At 36.2% G+C, this 17,408-nt stretch overlaps 1 long non-coding RNA gene across 1 annotated transcript in view; it reads right to left on the bottom strand.

Annotated features, from left to right (window-relative positions):
- The window catches only part of LOC132658698 (uncharacterized), a 727,669-nt gene that overhangs the window by 241,350 nt on the left and 468,911 nt on the right, over positions 1 to 17,408 (bottom strand). The window contains exons 10-11 of the long non-coding RNA XR_009598629.1: positions 11,486 to 11,635; positions 9,299 to 9,377 (exon numbers count right to left, since the gene is read on the bottom strand). This is a non-coding gene — a long non-coding RNA (uncharacterized LOC132658698). The remainder of the gene's footprint in view (positions 1 to 9,298; positions 9,378 to 11,485; positions 11,636 to 17,408) is intronic.

Consider the following 17,408-nt stretch of genomic DNA (forward strand, 5'->3'; position numbering starts at 1 on the left):
TACCCACTCTAGTATTCTGGCCTGGAGAATTCCATGGACTGTGTATTCCATGGGGTCGCAAAGAGTCAGGCACGACTGAATAACTTTCACAAGTTATTATGGTATATCTTCAAATAAATATTATCTGTACTATTTTACATACAATGTACACGCTCACTGCTCAGTCACTCAGTCGTGTCCAACTCTTTGAGACGCCATGGACTGTAACCCACCAGGTTCCTTTGCCCATGGAATTTTCCAGGCAAGAATACTGGAGTGGGTTGCCATTTCCTACTCCAACATACAATGTAAGAGATCTCCAAATAGTATGCTTTCCTCTTGACAACCTGTACACTGACTTTATTTTGTAACACATTTGAAGTTTACGTTAGCAACTGTAAAATACATTATTATACTTACTTTGAACAGTTATCTTTTAAAGAAATTTTAAAAGATAAATTTAAAAATTATATTTATATTTACTAAAATATTTAACATTTTCTATACTACTTCTGTAGTTTAAATCCTTCATCCTATATCACTTCTCTTTGACATGCAGAAATAGCATTAATATTTCAGATTGTACTGGTCTATTAGAAACACATTTTGTTACTCTGTGCGCTCCAAGTAAGTTTATACACTCCTTCCCTTTTACAGTAGCATTTACTGGATAGGTAATTTTAGATTAACAGTTTCGAATTTTGTTTGTATACTTTTAAGATGTCATTCCATTGACTTCAGAATTTCATTCTTTCTGGTTAAGATTTTGCAGTTTGTTTGTTTCCCTACATAATAGGTATCTTTTTTCTTGCTGTTTTTATCCTTTTTTTTTCCAGTTTGATTATGGTGTCCCTAGATATATTTTGTGTTATGCTTATTTGCTTATGGTTTATCAGTATCATTGGGACTTTGATTTTGTATGTTTTATCAAGTTTGAAAAAATATATTGAAATTATTTCTGAAAATATTTCTTTCTGCATCTACCCTGACTCTGTCCTCTCTTTCTGGGACATCAACTGCATATAATATGGAAGCTCTTGGTTCTTTCCCACAGTTGACTGAGACTTAGTATATGTTTATCTTATTTTTTTCTCTGTATTTCAACTTGGATAGTTTCTATTCCTATGTCCTTATATTAATGAATCATTTCCTATTGCAGGGTCTAATCTGTCTCTAGAAGTATTCAGTTAATTTTTAAATTTTGGATATTATATTTTTAAAATCTAGAAGTTTGGTTCTTTATTATTATCTTCCTTTTCTCTCCTCCATATTTACATCTTTTAAAGTCTTTGAGTATATTTATAGTAGCTATTTCAAAATCTTTGCTAGTAATTCCATCACCTCTATAGCTACATGATGAGTTTCTATTGACCTTTTTCTAACCAGATGTGGGTCACATTTCCTGCTTCTTTGTCTGTTTACTTTAAAAAGTGAATTCTGGATATTGTAAGTATTACACTGTTGAATGCCTGGGTCTTACATTCCTTAAATAGTTTTTAATTCTGTTTGGGCCTTTAGTTAAGCAATTAAAAATTAGTTTGTTCCTTCTGAGGATAATTTCTAAATTATATTTGATCCCATTGAAAGTAGCCTTTTTCTAGGTCTAGTTTAAACATGTTACTATGGCGTAACCCTTCTAGGTCTCTAATGAATGCATTGGGTGTTTGACTATGTTTTCTCCAAGGGCTTGTCAGAAATATATCTGCTGAAAATATACTAGATTACAAAACACTGTAGAAAGTTGTCATATTTATCTATGTAACCTTCAAGTATCTGTTTGTGTTCTGTAGTGTCAACACTGTAAATTCTGAATATACTAATTAAAACCTACTATTAAACCATGACCGCCATCTTGTGGAGAGATCTGCTACTACTGTGGCATATCGTGCCCTTTCCTCACCCAAACTTTCCCTCCCCAGCAATCTGCAGTTTTCTTCTTGGGATCATGGTATTGTCCTAGTACTGTCCATCCATCATTAATGATATTTTCATAGAGACACAAATCTCAAAATATTGGGGCTCCAGATAAAATTTCACAAAATGTCGGCTCCTGTATCCCGCTCATCTCTTATAATGATCTTACTCTGCTACTTTGAAAAAGATTTCAAAAAAGCTTGAAGAACTGAAATATTTTTTTAAAAGCCAAACTTTAAAAGCATTAAGGAAAAATACAGAAAAATACTTAGGTTACTTTGAAACATGCAAAATGCAAAAACTATAAAGGCAAAACATTGAAAGAATTGCAAGTAGGTTTCCTCATTGGTAGAAGCTAGCATAAGCACTACTGGAAAATAAAGAGTCAGGATAAATCGTTTTCTAAGTATATAAGCAAGAATATTCTGGAATTAGTGCTGATACCGTATTTTTCTGCACCAAACAGCAATGCATTGAACAGCAATGTTGTTACTCGAATGCTGCTTCATTTCTCTCTGCTCTTGAGTCAGTCTGACTCTCTTATCCAAGCCTCTGGGGAGAGGCATTCTTCACTGCTCCAACTTAACTCTTCTTTTATGATACCTTCAAACTGCAAAGGTCTAGCAAAGATTTTATTTGATGTATAGATGAAAGAGTATGCCATGTCATTGCAAATTAAACGTCAAACTCTTGTTAACAAGGTTAACCAAAGTTCTATGAATATTACCCAGGAATTGTTCTGAAAAGGTAATGTGAAAATAGTTCTACCAATACTTTATCAGAATCTGAAATCTTCTACTAATCTTTGTCTACTAATCAACTTGGTAACCAAACAATTATATATAAAGGGATGCGTGTGTGCTAAGTCACTTCAGTTGTGTTGCTTTGAGACCCTATGGACTGTAACCCACCAGACTCCTCTGTCCATGGCATTCTCCTGGCAAGAATACCAGAGTGGATCGCCATGCGCTCCTCCAGGGGATCTTTCTGACACAGGGATTTGAACCCATGTCTCATGCATTGTCAAAGGTATGTTCTTTACCACTAGCACCATCTGGGAAGCCCATATATAAAGGGATATTTTGTGACTAGCTAAAGCAAATGAAGCTGCTTTACATGTATCAAGATTGCTATTACTGTCTAATACTTGAAGCACATTCCGCAGATACATTCATCCTCAAAATGCCCCCAAGTAAGAACATAGATGTGCACAGTCATTTTCTGGGGTACATTTTTCTCCTTGTTTGTTTCTTCATATATAAAACACAGGAATGATCATAAATACCTAAGATTTAGAGAAGCTGTGAAAATGGACAACAAAACATGGCTTAGGACAGAATGAAAAAAAAGGGACACAATTTTTATCATTTTAAATCCTGTTTCACAGATTAAACAAAGAACAGAAAACACAAAATTGAGAACCAAAAAGTTAAGTTAGAAATACTCAATGCAATTAGAATGTTCTTTAAAAAAAATATTTTAAAGGTATTTTGCAATGATCATATTTGATATCACAAACATTGTACAATGTGATCTTTCCCTTAACATAATCGTGGAATGATCTGTCTCCCTGAGTGAAATTCAGGATCATTTTACATGCTTTATTTTTTTTTCCCTCAAGGTAATCTTTAATGGCTAGAGACTGTTCTATAGTGTATACATCTCAAGGTAACAGATATATATTTGGTCAATGAAAACATTAAAGATTGCCAAAGATAAAGATTGAGAGGAAAGAGTTGTGAATTCTCAGGTTCTTTTTTCTTCTTTTGTGAAGAGATTTTCTATAGAAAAATAGTGATTCAGGAATATGTTGTGTTTATATACTTTGCAACTGTCGTATATATTTGACAGCTTTAGAGAAGGAAGCAGACGAGCACAATCAACTCCATCTTCTAATTATCCAACCCTTAATAGTCATGGAAAATCTGATTAATTTGATTCTCCCAACGTTTTCTACTCCCAAACATGACAGTATCTCATCAGTAGCTATTTCACTGCATATTTCTGAAAAGATAACTAAAAGGGTCGCAAAGAGTTGGACATGACTGAGCGACTGCGACTGAACTGAACTGAACTTTTAAAAAACATAAACACAATATTGCTTTCACACTGAAAAGCCTTAAGGATGATTCTTTAATAGACAGTGTTCAAATTTAATAATTATTTTATAAATATTATATTTTATACACATTGCTTCACATACATAGCATTTAATGTATCCCTCTGAATCAGGATAAAATCATAGACCACACACTGTAGTCTTATCTCCTTAATCTATAGTTCTCTCTTCATCTTTCTCTTTCTCTCTGTCTCTCTCCACACCCCCTCTGCACAGTGTTTGCTGAAGACACTGGATCTTTTATTCTGTAATTTCAGTCTAAATTGGCTGAGTTTATCTATGTGGTGCTTTTTTAATATGCTCCTTTGTCCTCAGCATTCCCTGAAAGTTGGTAAGCAGATCTCATACCTTTTTCAGACATTTGAAATTGGAGTATATTTTGAGAAATTTCCTCTTGACCAATTCGTTCGATTCCCTTGTAGTGGATATCTCTATCTATCGTGTTATAGATTATTTTATATAACCAAAAATGACTTAGTAACTTTGCCTGCGGAGCCCAGCATTTCATTGGAATATTTTAAAAACTATATTGTACCTACTAATTCTTCATACTATTATTTAATACAGATTCTTTTAATCTTTTTCCTATGCTTAATTTTTTAATCACTAGAATCACTTGAAGCATTTATAATATTATGTTGTAGAAGAAATACTAATAGAAATGATGAGGCAATTGACAATACAGTAATCAAAAACTCATTGATATTGAGAAAATATATTTATCTTAGAAAACAATCTCCTAAACTGGTTCCACTGTACTTAAAAGAAAGCTGTGTTGAAGGAATTAAGTTCCTTCAGGGTTGGGAAAAATTGTAAGCTTTGGATGAGGGGTTTAGGTAATTACTGATGTGATATTGGGGGCCCTTCACCCTTTGGAATGAGCTTTCTTTTTGCAACTCCACCTCCTTTTCACCACAGACCTGACGCCCAGGCCCCTTTTGCTCTCCTCCCACCCTTCATTACTCCATTATAAGTGTCCTTTATGTGATAACTCATATTTCAGGCCTTCTGTCACTGACTTTCTCATAAAAACCCATACCTTTATTCTTTTATATCTTATTTCTCCTTCTTCTCATATAAGAACATATTTTAATAATAATTTCCTAAAGTCGTGTTCTTAACAGACACAAAAAGTGTTTAAGGGGGACTTTCAGACTCTGGAAATACCAGAGGAAACTTTCTGCCTTTTGTAAAAAGTTGGACTATTTAGCAATGTCCAGAGGCCATATAAATGGTCAGCATTGTTTAAGTACTCTAGGATTTCATTCGCGCTTATAGGTCTGATATTCAGAATTAAAATTCTACTTTCACTCAGTCACTTGATCTGCAATTGGTCAGAGGAAACTTCAGAGATATTCCACTGAGCTTCCTTGGCTATTCCACCGGTGTCGGATGAAGTCGATGATTAAGGGTGGATAACTACTTACAAATTTTCAAATGTCAGGTATATTCTGAGATCACAGTCATGCCATTTTTATCTGCTGAACAAAACACAAATGTCTCTAAACAAAGAAGTGTTTTAGACCAAAGCTCACCTGTTTATCCAAGTGACTATTCCCTTTGGCCTGATTCCCTGTTTTTCCCAGTGTCTGTGATAAAGACCGGAGTATTTAGAAAAGAACATTTATAGGATGAGTCTTCCAAACCTAATTATAGGTAAGGCACAAACAAACTACAACAACATTGCTGGAGAGGAAATTTGTAACCATCACACTACACAGCAGAGTTTTTGAGAAGTAATTTAAGCAGAACCAGGGTATCCAAAGCACAGAGAAAACAGTAAATACTCCAAGAGTTTTTAAAGAACTTGTCTGTTTAGCATGGAAAAACTTAAAAAAAACATACACACACACACACAGTTGTTCTGCACACCAACATTATGCCTAAAATAAGAAATGGAATAAAGAGATGGAATATAAGTGATGAAATGAAGTCTACTGATTCTAGGGCACAAACTGAGATCACAATGACTGGACTGACTTACAGAAGATACTGGTAAGATTCAGACTCAACTGAGACCATTGAACCCTCCTTATAAAACCCTTTACATTACTAGAAGTTTTCACTTAAAACATTTTAGGGACCATAAATCAAGTACAAAATTGGATGCATGTTAATGATAAACTCAGTTTTCTGTATAAACCTACTAAACAATAAACATTGTGAATCAGTGGTTATTTGGTACAAAGAAGGAACTATTTACTTTTAGTAGACAAGATATAGACTATTTTTAATGCAGATAAATGTGTGTGTGTGTGTGTGTGTGTGTGTGTGTATGCTATATTTTGGAGAAAGGGGGGAGGCAGAAACATCACAAAAAAGTTAAATGATAAAACAAATTAAAAACACTTTTAAAAGCTACACTCAGGTGAGAATCCAATTATGATACTATTGTCATGAACATATTTTCCTTTTTTTTAATGGAAGTAATTTAAAGTAAGGCAGCACATCTCACTTGAGGCTGATCATGGAGCCTTAAGCTAGGCATTCTATAGTTAATAATGAATAGGAACTGAACATGACTATATCCCTTAATTCAATAAGATCTTCTGTTGAAATAAAAAGCAGAATGAAAAAAACTGATTATTCTACAAAAATTGTTAAAATAATACTTACAATTATCCATACTTCCTGCTGATTCAAAGAACTAATTACTGTCAAGAATTTGGCATTGACACCAAATAAAATGTAGAGTTCAATTTACTATTATCAGCACAATCAATTAGAATGTAATGTAATATAAGCCAATATGCATTCAAAATCAATTGTATTGTCTTTCTCCTGACCTCCCAAACAATAACGAAGAAATAAAGTCGTTATTTATTCTTCTACCTCTGAATCTGTTGACTCCTGGATTGTTTTAAAGGTACATTTGTTGTTCAGTTGAGCCTAAGAACTCCAAAATCACTAGAGGCTCATCAATAAACCATAATAGCTTAAAGGTACATAGTCTTGGTAATTCCACATAAGTTAAATAATAACTTATTTGTTGCCACCAAAAAGAGGATTTTATTACAAATATTCTAAGTTCACATCCATATTTAAACTATTGCACATTTTTATCTTTTTCAAAGATTCTAATTCTCAGATAAAGCACTTTTCCTATATTCATTTATATGTTGCTTAATCTTCAAAATATAAAGATCTTCAGTTATAGCATATTCTTACAGTTCAGCTTATTCTTTTAAATTTCTATATTCCCTAATTCATGGCAGATAGTCATATAAGTAAGTAAGTGCAGAAATAGGTATTTTAGCAAGAAAATTCTCCAAGGCAACCCTTCCACTCTGTATTACAGCACAAATCTCTGGGGAGTTCCACAGTGGGAAACCCAATTTATCTGCCATTACTCTCATCTTGGGGAACCAGCATCTTTTGCAAATTTAAGACCCAATTGATCTCTCATACCTCCGCAAAGAAATAAGACTGAATTTTATGTAAATATATGTCCAATGACATTTAAACTTATTCTGTGCCATAAAAATAGAAACTAGAGTCAAACACAGATACTACTTTTTAAAAGTTATCTATGTCCAAAATGAAATATGTATATATGATGATCGCAACAAAATTTTAACAAAAAAGACAGTCTTATTACTGAAGGTATTGGCATTTAAACTAAGAACATACAAGGACATGTTGGAGACTGAAACAGCTCACCTTAAAGGTCACTCTCCTGCCAGATTGTGAATTACAACTGAATTTAGCTTCTGACCTCAGAAATGAAGATAAATGGAAGACCCTCTGCACAGTGTTAACTTACATTTTTTAAAGCAATCCTTGCTATTCTTCTTAAAAATTGCTCTACCCCGAACATTGGCCCTTAGCATGCAGCTTAAATTAGCTAGTCCATGATTATCATTCTCTCTTTACTCATCAAGATTAGAACAAAGTATTTTGAAAGATTTAAATGAATTACAACTTTTTTAATGTGTATTTGTTAGCATATTGCATGTATAAATGAAAATCTGGAATAAAAAATCAAATGGGAATTTGAATTGAATGCTCAGTTCACTATTACTTTGTTTTCAGCTTCCCTAATATTTCTCATTTACAGGAAACACCATTTTCTTTTCTATAGGATACAATCTGATTTCTGACACTCCTTCTTTCTTAAAAATATTGCTCTCTCAAGGATTAATAATGACATTTTAATTACCAAACCCAGCGGCCTTTTCCCCTGTCGTTATTTTCACTGATTATTTGCAGCATTTAAGACACTTGCCTGCCCTTCTCTTTTCTTTTCAAACTTTTTTTTTTTTTTTTTGCCTTTTTTGCTTTAGCCTACTGACTACTGGCTTGGAAGTCTGAAGTCCAACCAACCAATAGGCATATCCACACACTAGCTCTGTGACCTTGTAAAGCTACTGAACTTTTCTAATTTTAAAACCTCCAGTATCCAATGTACATTAAAATAATGGGACATTACTTAAAAGAATAATATGTATAAAGTGATTATATCTATAGCAGGTCCTTGGTAAAAGGATAATAAATATTACTCATCATCATTATCATTATTCATCAACACTATTCTATTCTGGTTCCTCTATCTCTGACCTGGCTCCCTTTCTGTTTCTATATCCTAATTTATAAACTTACCCATTTCTTGATACTTTTTGCCTTGTTTTGCTCTCTTTTTTACTGCAGTCTCACAGAAATATCCATATCAAAAAATTAAATGATTAAATCAAATTATTAAAAATCTACAGTCATTATTTTAGCTCCTCTTCAACAGAAAGACTGAGCCCTACTTTCTATACTAAGAGTTCCATCCAATCATTTTTCAGTTCCTGGTGGTACCACAGCCCACCCATATCATTAAGCACACACCCATTTCCCTCACCAATCTCTTTCTTTAAAATTGCACATGGCTTCCACTTTATATGAATCCAATGTATCTGCCTTAAACAGAGGAATAAGTCACAACACACTTTTGGATAAAGGAAATGGAGTTGGGAAAGTCACATGGGCGGAGGAGCCTGGTGGGCTGCAGTCCATGGGGTTGCTGGGAGTTGGACATGACTGAGTGACTTCACTTTCACTGTTCACTTTCATGCATTGGAAAGGGAAATGGCAACCCACTCCAGCGTTCTTGCCTGGAGAATCCCCGGGACGGGGGAGCCTGGTGGGCTGCTGTCTATGGGGTCGCACAGAGTCGGACACGACTGAAGCGACTTAGCAGCAGAAGGAACGCAAAATATAGAGAGATGAATCATGAGAGCAGACTGTCTCCTGAAAGGAGGAGAAATCATAGTAAAGTCTCAGGTACTGAATCAAACAAAATACCTCTGCCAAGGAGAGATCTGAGAGAAGCTGTGCAGGCATGCATGAGGCTGAACATGACTGTGCATCAGGAAAAAGTGACCTGCCAGAGAAGGGAGGAATAGAGTGTGATATCAGGTTGTGTATCTTGAGCTCAAGTAGCTTAAACGCTTCTGTCAGCTGGGGGAAAAAAAATGATACAGGGAAGGCAGTAATAAGTGCGCTTAACTCCTGAGTTTTGCTGATACTTTTGAAAGGTTTTCCTGCTGGAAGGATGGCTATGAGTGGGAAGCCAGGACTCACCTCCATAAATCAGTTGTCAGGTGTGGGTCTGCGGCCCTAATTCTCTTCTTGACTCAACAGCTGAGTTTCCAAGTGGATGTCATCATCTGAATGTTTCACCACACTGTAAACTCAAAATATCCCTGGATTCACTGCTATCTTATTTATTGACTCCAGAACTTTGAGACTGTTCCTTAACTTTCTTGCTTGCACATTGAGTCAAGGCCACTAAATCCGGCCATTCTAGCTGGTCCACCTCTCCTTCTTCCTAATTCAACTGTGATAGTCCGTGCTCTGGTGCTCAATCTCTTCTGCCAAAGCTCCTATGGAAGCTTCTGGATGTTTCCTTTCCCTTTGATCTTTCAGTCTCGAATCCAACTTGTTCAGGGCTTCCAGGTGTTCAGAAATAGAACTCCGGTCAGACCATTCCCTCAGCAAAGACTTCTACAGACACTGCTCTAGCGAGCATCTCTGCCTGGCTTGCAAGCTTTCTGTGCTAGAGCCTCAAACTGTTTTCTGATCTTATTGATTTGGTCAATTATTTCACACATTCCAGAAATAGGTATTGGGGGCCTGTTACAGGCATGCAAATATGTACAAACTTACATATATGTACCTATGCTATAGTAGTGAAATATGTACAAACCATACTCATTCCACTTACATGATAAAAATGGGAGGTCTATCAGGAAAAAAAAATTAGGAAAATAAAACAAAGCAGGGTGTCATGATAGAGGATAAATAGAAGCTTCCATTTGAGGTACCTAAGTAGGAGGAGTCTTTCTGGAGCAAATATTTGCCCTGAGATCTGAATGACAGCAAGAAGCCACCTACGACCTAGGTCTGAGGTCAGAGTTTTGCTGAGAGAAGCCAGGCAAGCTGCGAAGTTAATCCCCTCAACAAACTTCACTCACTCGAACTTTACAGTTTCAAATTTTACACACACACTTTTACACACTCAAGACAAAATTTGGTTTCTGGCTGATCCATAACCTTTACTTTGGTTTGCTTTCTAATTTTCCATATTACTGCATGCTTCATGTTCATGACTGCTCCTCTAATTCTCTTTGTTGAAATGAAACCCATCCTTCAAAACCCGATGCAGACATAATCCTGAAGCTTCCACCTTTCATCAAAATAATGTGGTTTCTTTCCGTCCTTTAGAACTTGTCTCTTGGGATTCTGATTGCATTCCAATTTTATGTGTTCATTTGTGTACTTAGCTTGTGCCCTCTAATAAATTGCAAATTTACTGAGGATAAGATTTATAATACTTCAATGTTTTTATGCTCTCTACAAATCTAGTGGAATGTCCTGAACACAAAAATTGTTCATGTGTTTATAGAATTTGAGAAGACATTTTATTTATGCCTCAGAATACAGTTTACTGCTTTAGTCTGTATTGATCATAATAGCTTCCAATTACCCTCTAGAAAAAGACTGCACTGTTTCACAGGTGTTCAAAGCTCTTTGTGATCAGTCTTTGCCTCCCCTTGGCAGCTTCTCTTGTCTACGTTTCTATTATCCAGCCATATTGAACTATTCAATATTGAACTGTTTTCACTTAGTCACGGGATATGCCCTCAGTATCTGATTTTGCACATGCCCTTGGGTCTGCCTAGACTGACTCTCCACTCTCAATTCCCACTTCCACCACCTCCACCCTCTCTAATATTAGTCTCCCCACCTGCAAAGCAATCTAGTACTTTGTATGTCAGCGTAAGCATCACATCCTCCAAGAAGCATTTCTGTATTGCTCTCTGCCCAGATGTGAACTGGGGTCCATCACTGGTGCTTCCTGAACCCCTGTGTTTATCTCTATCACAGCATTGGAGCACAATGATTCATTTATCCAACTACACTAAAAGTTTCTTGAGATATGAAATGGACTAAATTTTCACTTTTATATTCTTACTAAGAGCACAGTACCTGGTGTCTAGTCAGTGTTCAGTAAGATCTTTGAATCAAATGAATTGATAAGTCATACATTCCATAAAAGCATCATTTATTTTCTGCTGCGTCCACAGTGCTTTAAACACTGCTCATCCATATGGCCAGTGCTCCATGAATATTTGTGACCTAAATGAATACAATGTTATGATGATTAATATCCATTTTCTTCTGTTTTTTTTCAAGATTGTGCCAGGTATTAGGGGGACATACTGAAATGAGTATAAGGAAATGTTTTCTCTCCAGGAACTTAGGATCTTGTTGGAAATAAAATACTTTGATGTATTTTAAAAATGACAAACCAGCAGAATAGGTTGCCTATAGATAACACATAACATTTATCACTTCACACAAGAGAGTGGAAAAAACGCTATACAAAACTGGATTTAGTTATTGCATGATTATGGGCAAATTCCTTGACAGTGCTGATCTTCAGAGTGAGATAGTGGGACTAAGGACCATAAGACATTTTGAGCTTTGGGGGGAGGATGTACCAAGAGACATTCTTAGATATTTTGATATCTATTGTCTAATCTCAAGTGGCCATAATATAGTATTAAACATCTTCAGAATTCAAATACTTGGGGTTTTTTTGTTATTTATTTCTGACGCTATCTATATAAAGCTCAATGCTAATTAAAGACACAATCCCTGCTCTGTAGTGAACATTTTTATTCAGGGTAATACCTGAAATATTCTCTATTTCCTACCTGTTACATGCATTTATCCAGTAAAACTTCCTTAATAAATTAGACAAGACTGCTGGCATTTATATAATTCCTTCTAAAAATGTGAATTACTATTTAGATTTAATTCTTAAACAATGTTTATAGGGACTCACTAAGTGAAAAGTGACATATTTTGATGAAAAGTTGCTGAATAACATATACTAAAACACAATTGCTGAAAGATAGCTTTAAACTACTAAACTGAATTTAATGTCTTTCAAAGAAAGGAGGGATTTTTGTGTTCCTCCTCACTTGAAAATTGTTTCAAATACTCACATATGTTATTCCTGAGTCTTTGTTTTTCACTTTGCTTTACCACATACTAACTCAAAAATCTAGTCCTAGGTGTTAATTGGAAGGACTGATGCTGAGGCTGAAACTCCAATACTTTAGCCACCTTATACAAAGAGGTGACTCATTGGAAAAGACCCTGATGCTGGGAAGGATTGGGGGCAGGAGGAGAAGGGGATGACAGAGGATGAGATGGCTGGATGCCATCACCAACTCAATGCACATGAGTTTGGATAAACTCTGGGAGTTGGTGATGGACAGGGAGGCCTGGCATGCTGTGATTCATGGGGTCACAAAGAGTTGGACAGGACTGAGCAACTGAACTGAACTGAATTCAAAAACAAGGATATGGGGTATTGGTGTTCTGATTTAAGCATGCACTTCATTATGGTATATTTTAAGTAAGAGACAAATTTAGTTATGCAACTTATCTGTGAAAACCCCTCTGAATATAACATGATGGAGAAAATAAATCCCATTCTCATGGTCAGGATGCTCACCAAATTTGAATACTGAAACAGTGTTGAGATGAACTGCATGCATGTTGACTGGCAACACAATCGTCTGAGTACTTTAAAAGATTTCTCTTGGAAGGTAAACTTCCAAACTCATTCTATGAGGCCACCATCACCCTAATACCAAAACCTGACAAAGATGTCACAAAAAAAGAAAACTACAGGCCAATATCTCTGATGAACATAGATGCAAAAATCCTCAACAAAATTCTAGCAATCAGAATCCAACAACACATTAAAAAGATCATACACCATGACCAAGTGGGCTTTATCCCAGGGATGCAAGGATTCTTCAATATCCGCAAATCAATCAATGTAATTCACCACATTAACAAATTGAAAAATAAAAACCATATGATTATCTCAATAGATGCAGAGAAGGCCTTTGACAAAATTCAACATCCATTTATGATAAAAACTCTCCAGAAAGCAGGAATAGAAGGAACATACCTCAACATAATAAAAGCTATCTATGACAAACCCACAGCAAACATTATCCTCAATGGTGAAAAATTGAAAGCATTTCCCTAAAGTCAGGAACAAGACAAGGGTGTCCACTTTCACCGCTACTATTCAACATAGTTCTGGAAGTTTTGGCCACAGCAATCAGAGCAGAAAAAGAAATAAAAGGAATCCAAATTGGAAAAGAAGAAGTAAAACTCTCACTGTTTGCAGATGACATGATCCTCTACATAGAAAACCCTAAAGACTCCACCAGAAAATTACTAGAGATCATCAATGAATATAGTAAAGTTGCAGGATATAAAATCAACACACAGAAATCCCTTGCATTCCTATACACGAATAATGAGAAAGTAGAAAAGAAATTAAGGAAACAATTCCATTCACCATTGCAACGAAAAGAATAAAATACTTAGGAATATATCTACCTAAAGAAACTAAAGACCTATATATAGAAAACTATAAAACACTGATGAAAGAAATCAAAGAGGACACTAATAGATGGAGAAATATACCATGTTCATGGATTCGGAAGAATCAATATAGTGAAAATGAGTATACTACCCAAAGCAATTTACAAATTCAATGCAATCCCTATCAAGCTACCAGCCACATTTTTCACAGAACTAGAACAAATAATTTCAAGATTTGTATGGAAATACAAAAACCTCGAATAGCCAAAGCAATCTTGAGAAAGAAGAATGGAACTGGAGGAATCAACTTGCCTGACTTCAGGCTCTACTACAAAGCCACAGTCATCAAGACAGTATGGTACTGGCACAAAGACAGACATATAGATCAATGGAACAAAATAGAAAGCCCAGAGATAAATCCACACACATATGGACACCTTATCTTTGACAAAGGAGGCAAGAATATACAATGGAGTAAAGACAATCTCTTTAACAAGTGGTGCTGGGAAAACTGGTCAACCACTTGTAAAAAGAATGAAACTAGATCACTTTCTAACACCGCACACAAAAATAAACTCAAAATGGATTAAAGATCTAAATGTAAGATCAGAAACTATAAAACTCCTAGAGGAGAACATAGGCAAAACACTCTCAGACATAAATCACAGCAGGATCCTCTATGATCCACCTCCCAGAATGCTGGAAATAAAAGCAAAAATAAACCAATGGGATCTAATTAAAATTAAAAGCTTCTGCACAACAAAGGAAAATATAAGCAAGGTGAAAAGACAGCCATCTGAATGGGAGAAAATAATAGCAAATGAAGCAACTGACAAACAACTAATCTCAAAAATATACAAGCAACTTCTGCAGCTCAACTCCAGAAAAATAAACGACCCAATCAAAAAATGGGCCAAAGAACTAAATAGACATTTCTCCAAAGAAGACATACGGATGGCTAACAAACACATGAAAAGATGCTCAACATCACTCATTATTAGAGAAATGCAAATCAAAACCACAATGAGGTACCACTTCACACCAGTCAGAATGGCTGCGATCCAAAAATCTGCAAGCAAGAAATGCTGGAGAGGGTGTGGAGAAAAGGGAACCCTCCTACACTGTTGGTGGGAATGCAAACTAGTACAGCCAATTTGGAGAACAGTGTGGAGATTCCTTAAAAAATTGCAAATAGAACTACCTTATGACCCAGCAATCCCACTTCTGGGCATACACACCGAGGAAACCAGAATTGAAAGAGACACATGTACCCCAATGTTCATCGCAGCACTGTTTATCATAGCCAGGACATGGAAACAACCTAGATGTCCATCAGCAGATGAATGGATAAGAAAGCCGTGGTACATATACACAATGGAGTATTACTCAGCCGTTAAAAAGAATTCATTTGAATCAGTTCTGATGAGATGGATGAAACTGGAGCCGATTATACAGAGTGAAGTAAGCCAGAAAGAAAAACACCAATACAGTATACTAACACATATATATGGAATTTAGGAAGATGGCAATGACGACCCTGTATGCAAGACAGGGAAAGAGACACAGATGTGTATAACGGACTTTTGGACTCAGAGGGAGAGGGAGAGGGTGGGATGATTTGGGAGAATGACATTCTAACATGTATACTATCATGTGAATTGAATCGCCAGTCTATGTCTGACGCAGGATGCAGCATGCTTGGGGCTGGTGCATGGGGATGACCCAGAAAGATGTTATGGGGAGGGAGGTGGGAGGGGGTTCATGTTTGGGAATGCATGTAAGAATTAAAGATTGTAAAATTTAAAAAATAAAAAACTAAAAAAAATTAAAAAAATAAATAAAAGATTTCTCTTTAGTAAGTCTGCTTGAAAATTAACATATATGTTCAATAAGAAAAGGAAATGACATATAAAACCTGTACTTCACATATAGTTAGGTACTAATCCAGGAGGAGTGCAACAGGAAAGCTTTGTGTGTCCAACACAAACAAGCAACATGGGAGGTTTTGTGGGATGAGCTCTGGGCCATGGGTCTGAGGGATGGTCAGCAAGAAGTCTGACTTAGCAGGATCATCAGAGAATACTCTCTTGCTCTGGATAATATTTTATACTCCTCAACTGAGGCAGGGTTTTATTTTGTCTCTGCAGCCCCTGTTTCTTCTTCCTTCAGCTTCAAGTACCGCCTATGGACTTTCACGTTGGTGTAGCCACCATAATCTTTTTTTTCTGGCCCTGGACATATGGTCCACCCATTTCTTGCTATCCTTGATAAAACTCTCTATTGAATTACTCTTCCTAGAGACAGTGTCTGCCACATGAGTTTTACCACCCACTTGGGGGTTCTTACCTACTCTCTTATCTATCCAAGCAAGTTGCACAATTGGTTTCCAAGTTAGGAACCATTTTATTTATCTCATTAGAGGGAGAGAATATGTCTCAGAAGAATAATCCAACCTAAAATTCTCTCAATTTCATCAAAATCCATTAAACATCAACACCACAAACTATAGGAATAAACTTGGTATCAAAGAACTAACTTCTAAGTAATACTATTTCATATATAAAAACAGCCACAATTATGGTAAATACTTTGTAGTACTTCACATGAGGATAAATCAATTGCATATATAGGATTAGCATAATCCTTTATATGTCTTCAGTTCAGTCGCTCAGTCATGTCCGACTCTTTGTGACCCCATGAATCGCAGCACGCCACGCCAGGCCTCCTTGTGCATCACCAACTCCTGGAGTTCACTCAAACTCACGTCCATCGAGTCTGTGATGCCATCCAGCCATCTCATCCTCTGTCGTCTCCTTCTCCTCCTGCCCCCAATCCCTCCCAGCATCAGAGTCTTTTCCAATGAGTCAACTCTTTGCATGAGGTGGCCAAAGTACTGGACCTTCAGCTTTAGCATCATTCCTTCCAAAGAAATCCCAGGGCTGAGCTCCTTCAGAAGGGACTGGTTGGATCTCCTTGCAGTCCAGAAGTCTCAAGAGTCTTCTCCAACACCACAGTTCAAACGCATCAATTCTTCGGCGCTCAGCCTTCTTCACAGTCCAACTCTCACATCCATACATGACCACAGGAAAAGCCATAGCCTTGACTAGATGGACCTTAGTCGGCAAAGTAATGTCTCTGCTTTTGAATATGCTATGTAGGTTGGTCATAACTTTTCTTCCAAGGAGTAAGCATCTTTTAATTTCATGGCTGCAGTCACCATCTGCAGTGATTTTGGAGCCTAAAAAAATAAAGTCTGACACTGTTTCTACTGTTTCCCATCTATTTCCCATGAAATGATGGGACCGGATGCCACGATCTTCATTTTCTGAATGTTGAGCTTTAAGCCAACTTTTTCACTCTTCACTTTCATTTTCATCAAGAGGCTTTTTAGCTCCTCTTCACTTTCTGCCATAAGGGTGGTGTCATCTGCATATCTGAGGTTATTGATATTCCTGTCTTATAGGTCAATAAATGCAGCTATTATAATTAGTGT

This window comes from Ovis aries, chromosome 26, assembly GCF_016772045.2.
Source record: "Ovis aries strain OAR_USU_Benz2616 breed Rambouillet chromosome 26, ARS-UI_Ramb_v3.0, whole genome shotgun sequence".
Lineage (NCBI taxonomy): Eukaryota > Metazoa > Chordata > Mammalia > Artiodactyla > Bovidae > Ovis > Ovis aries.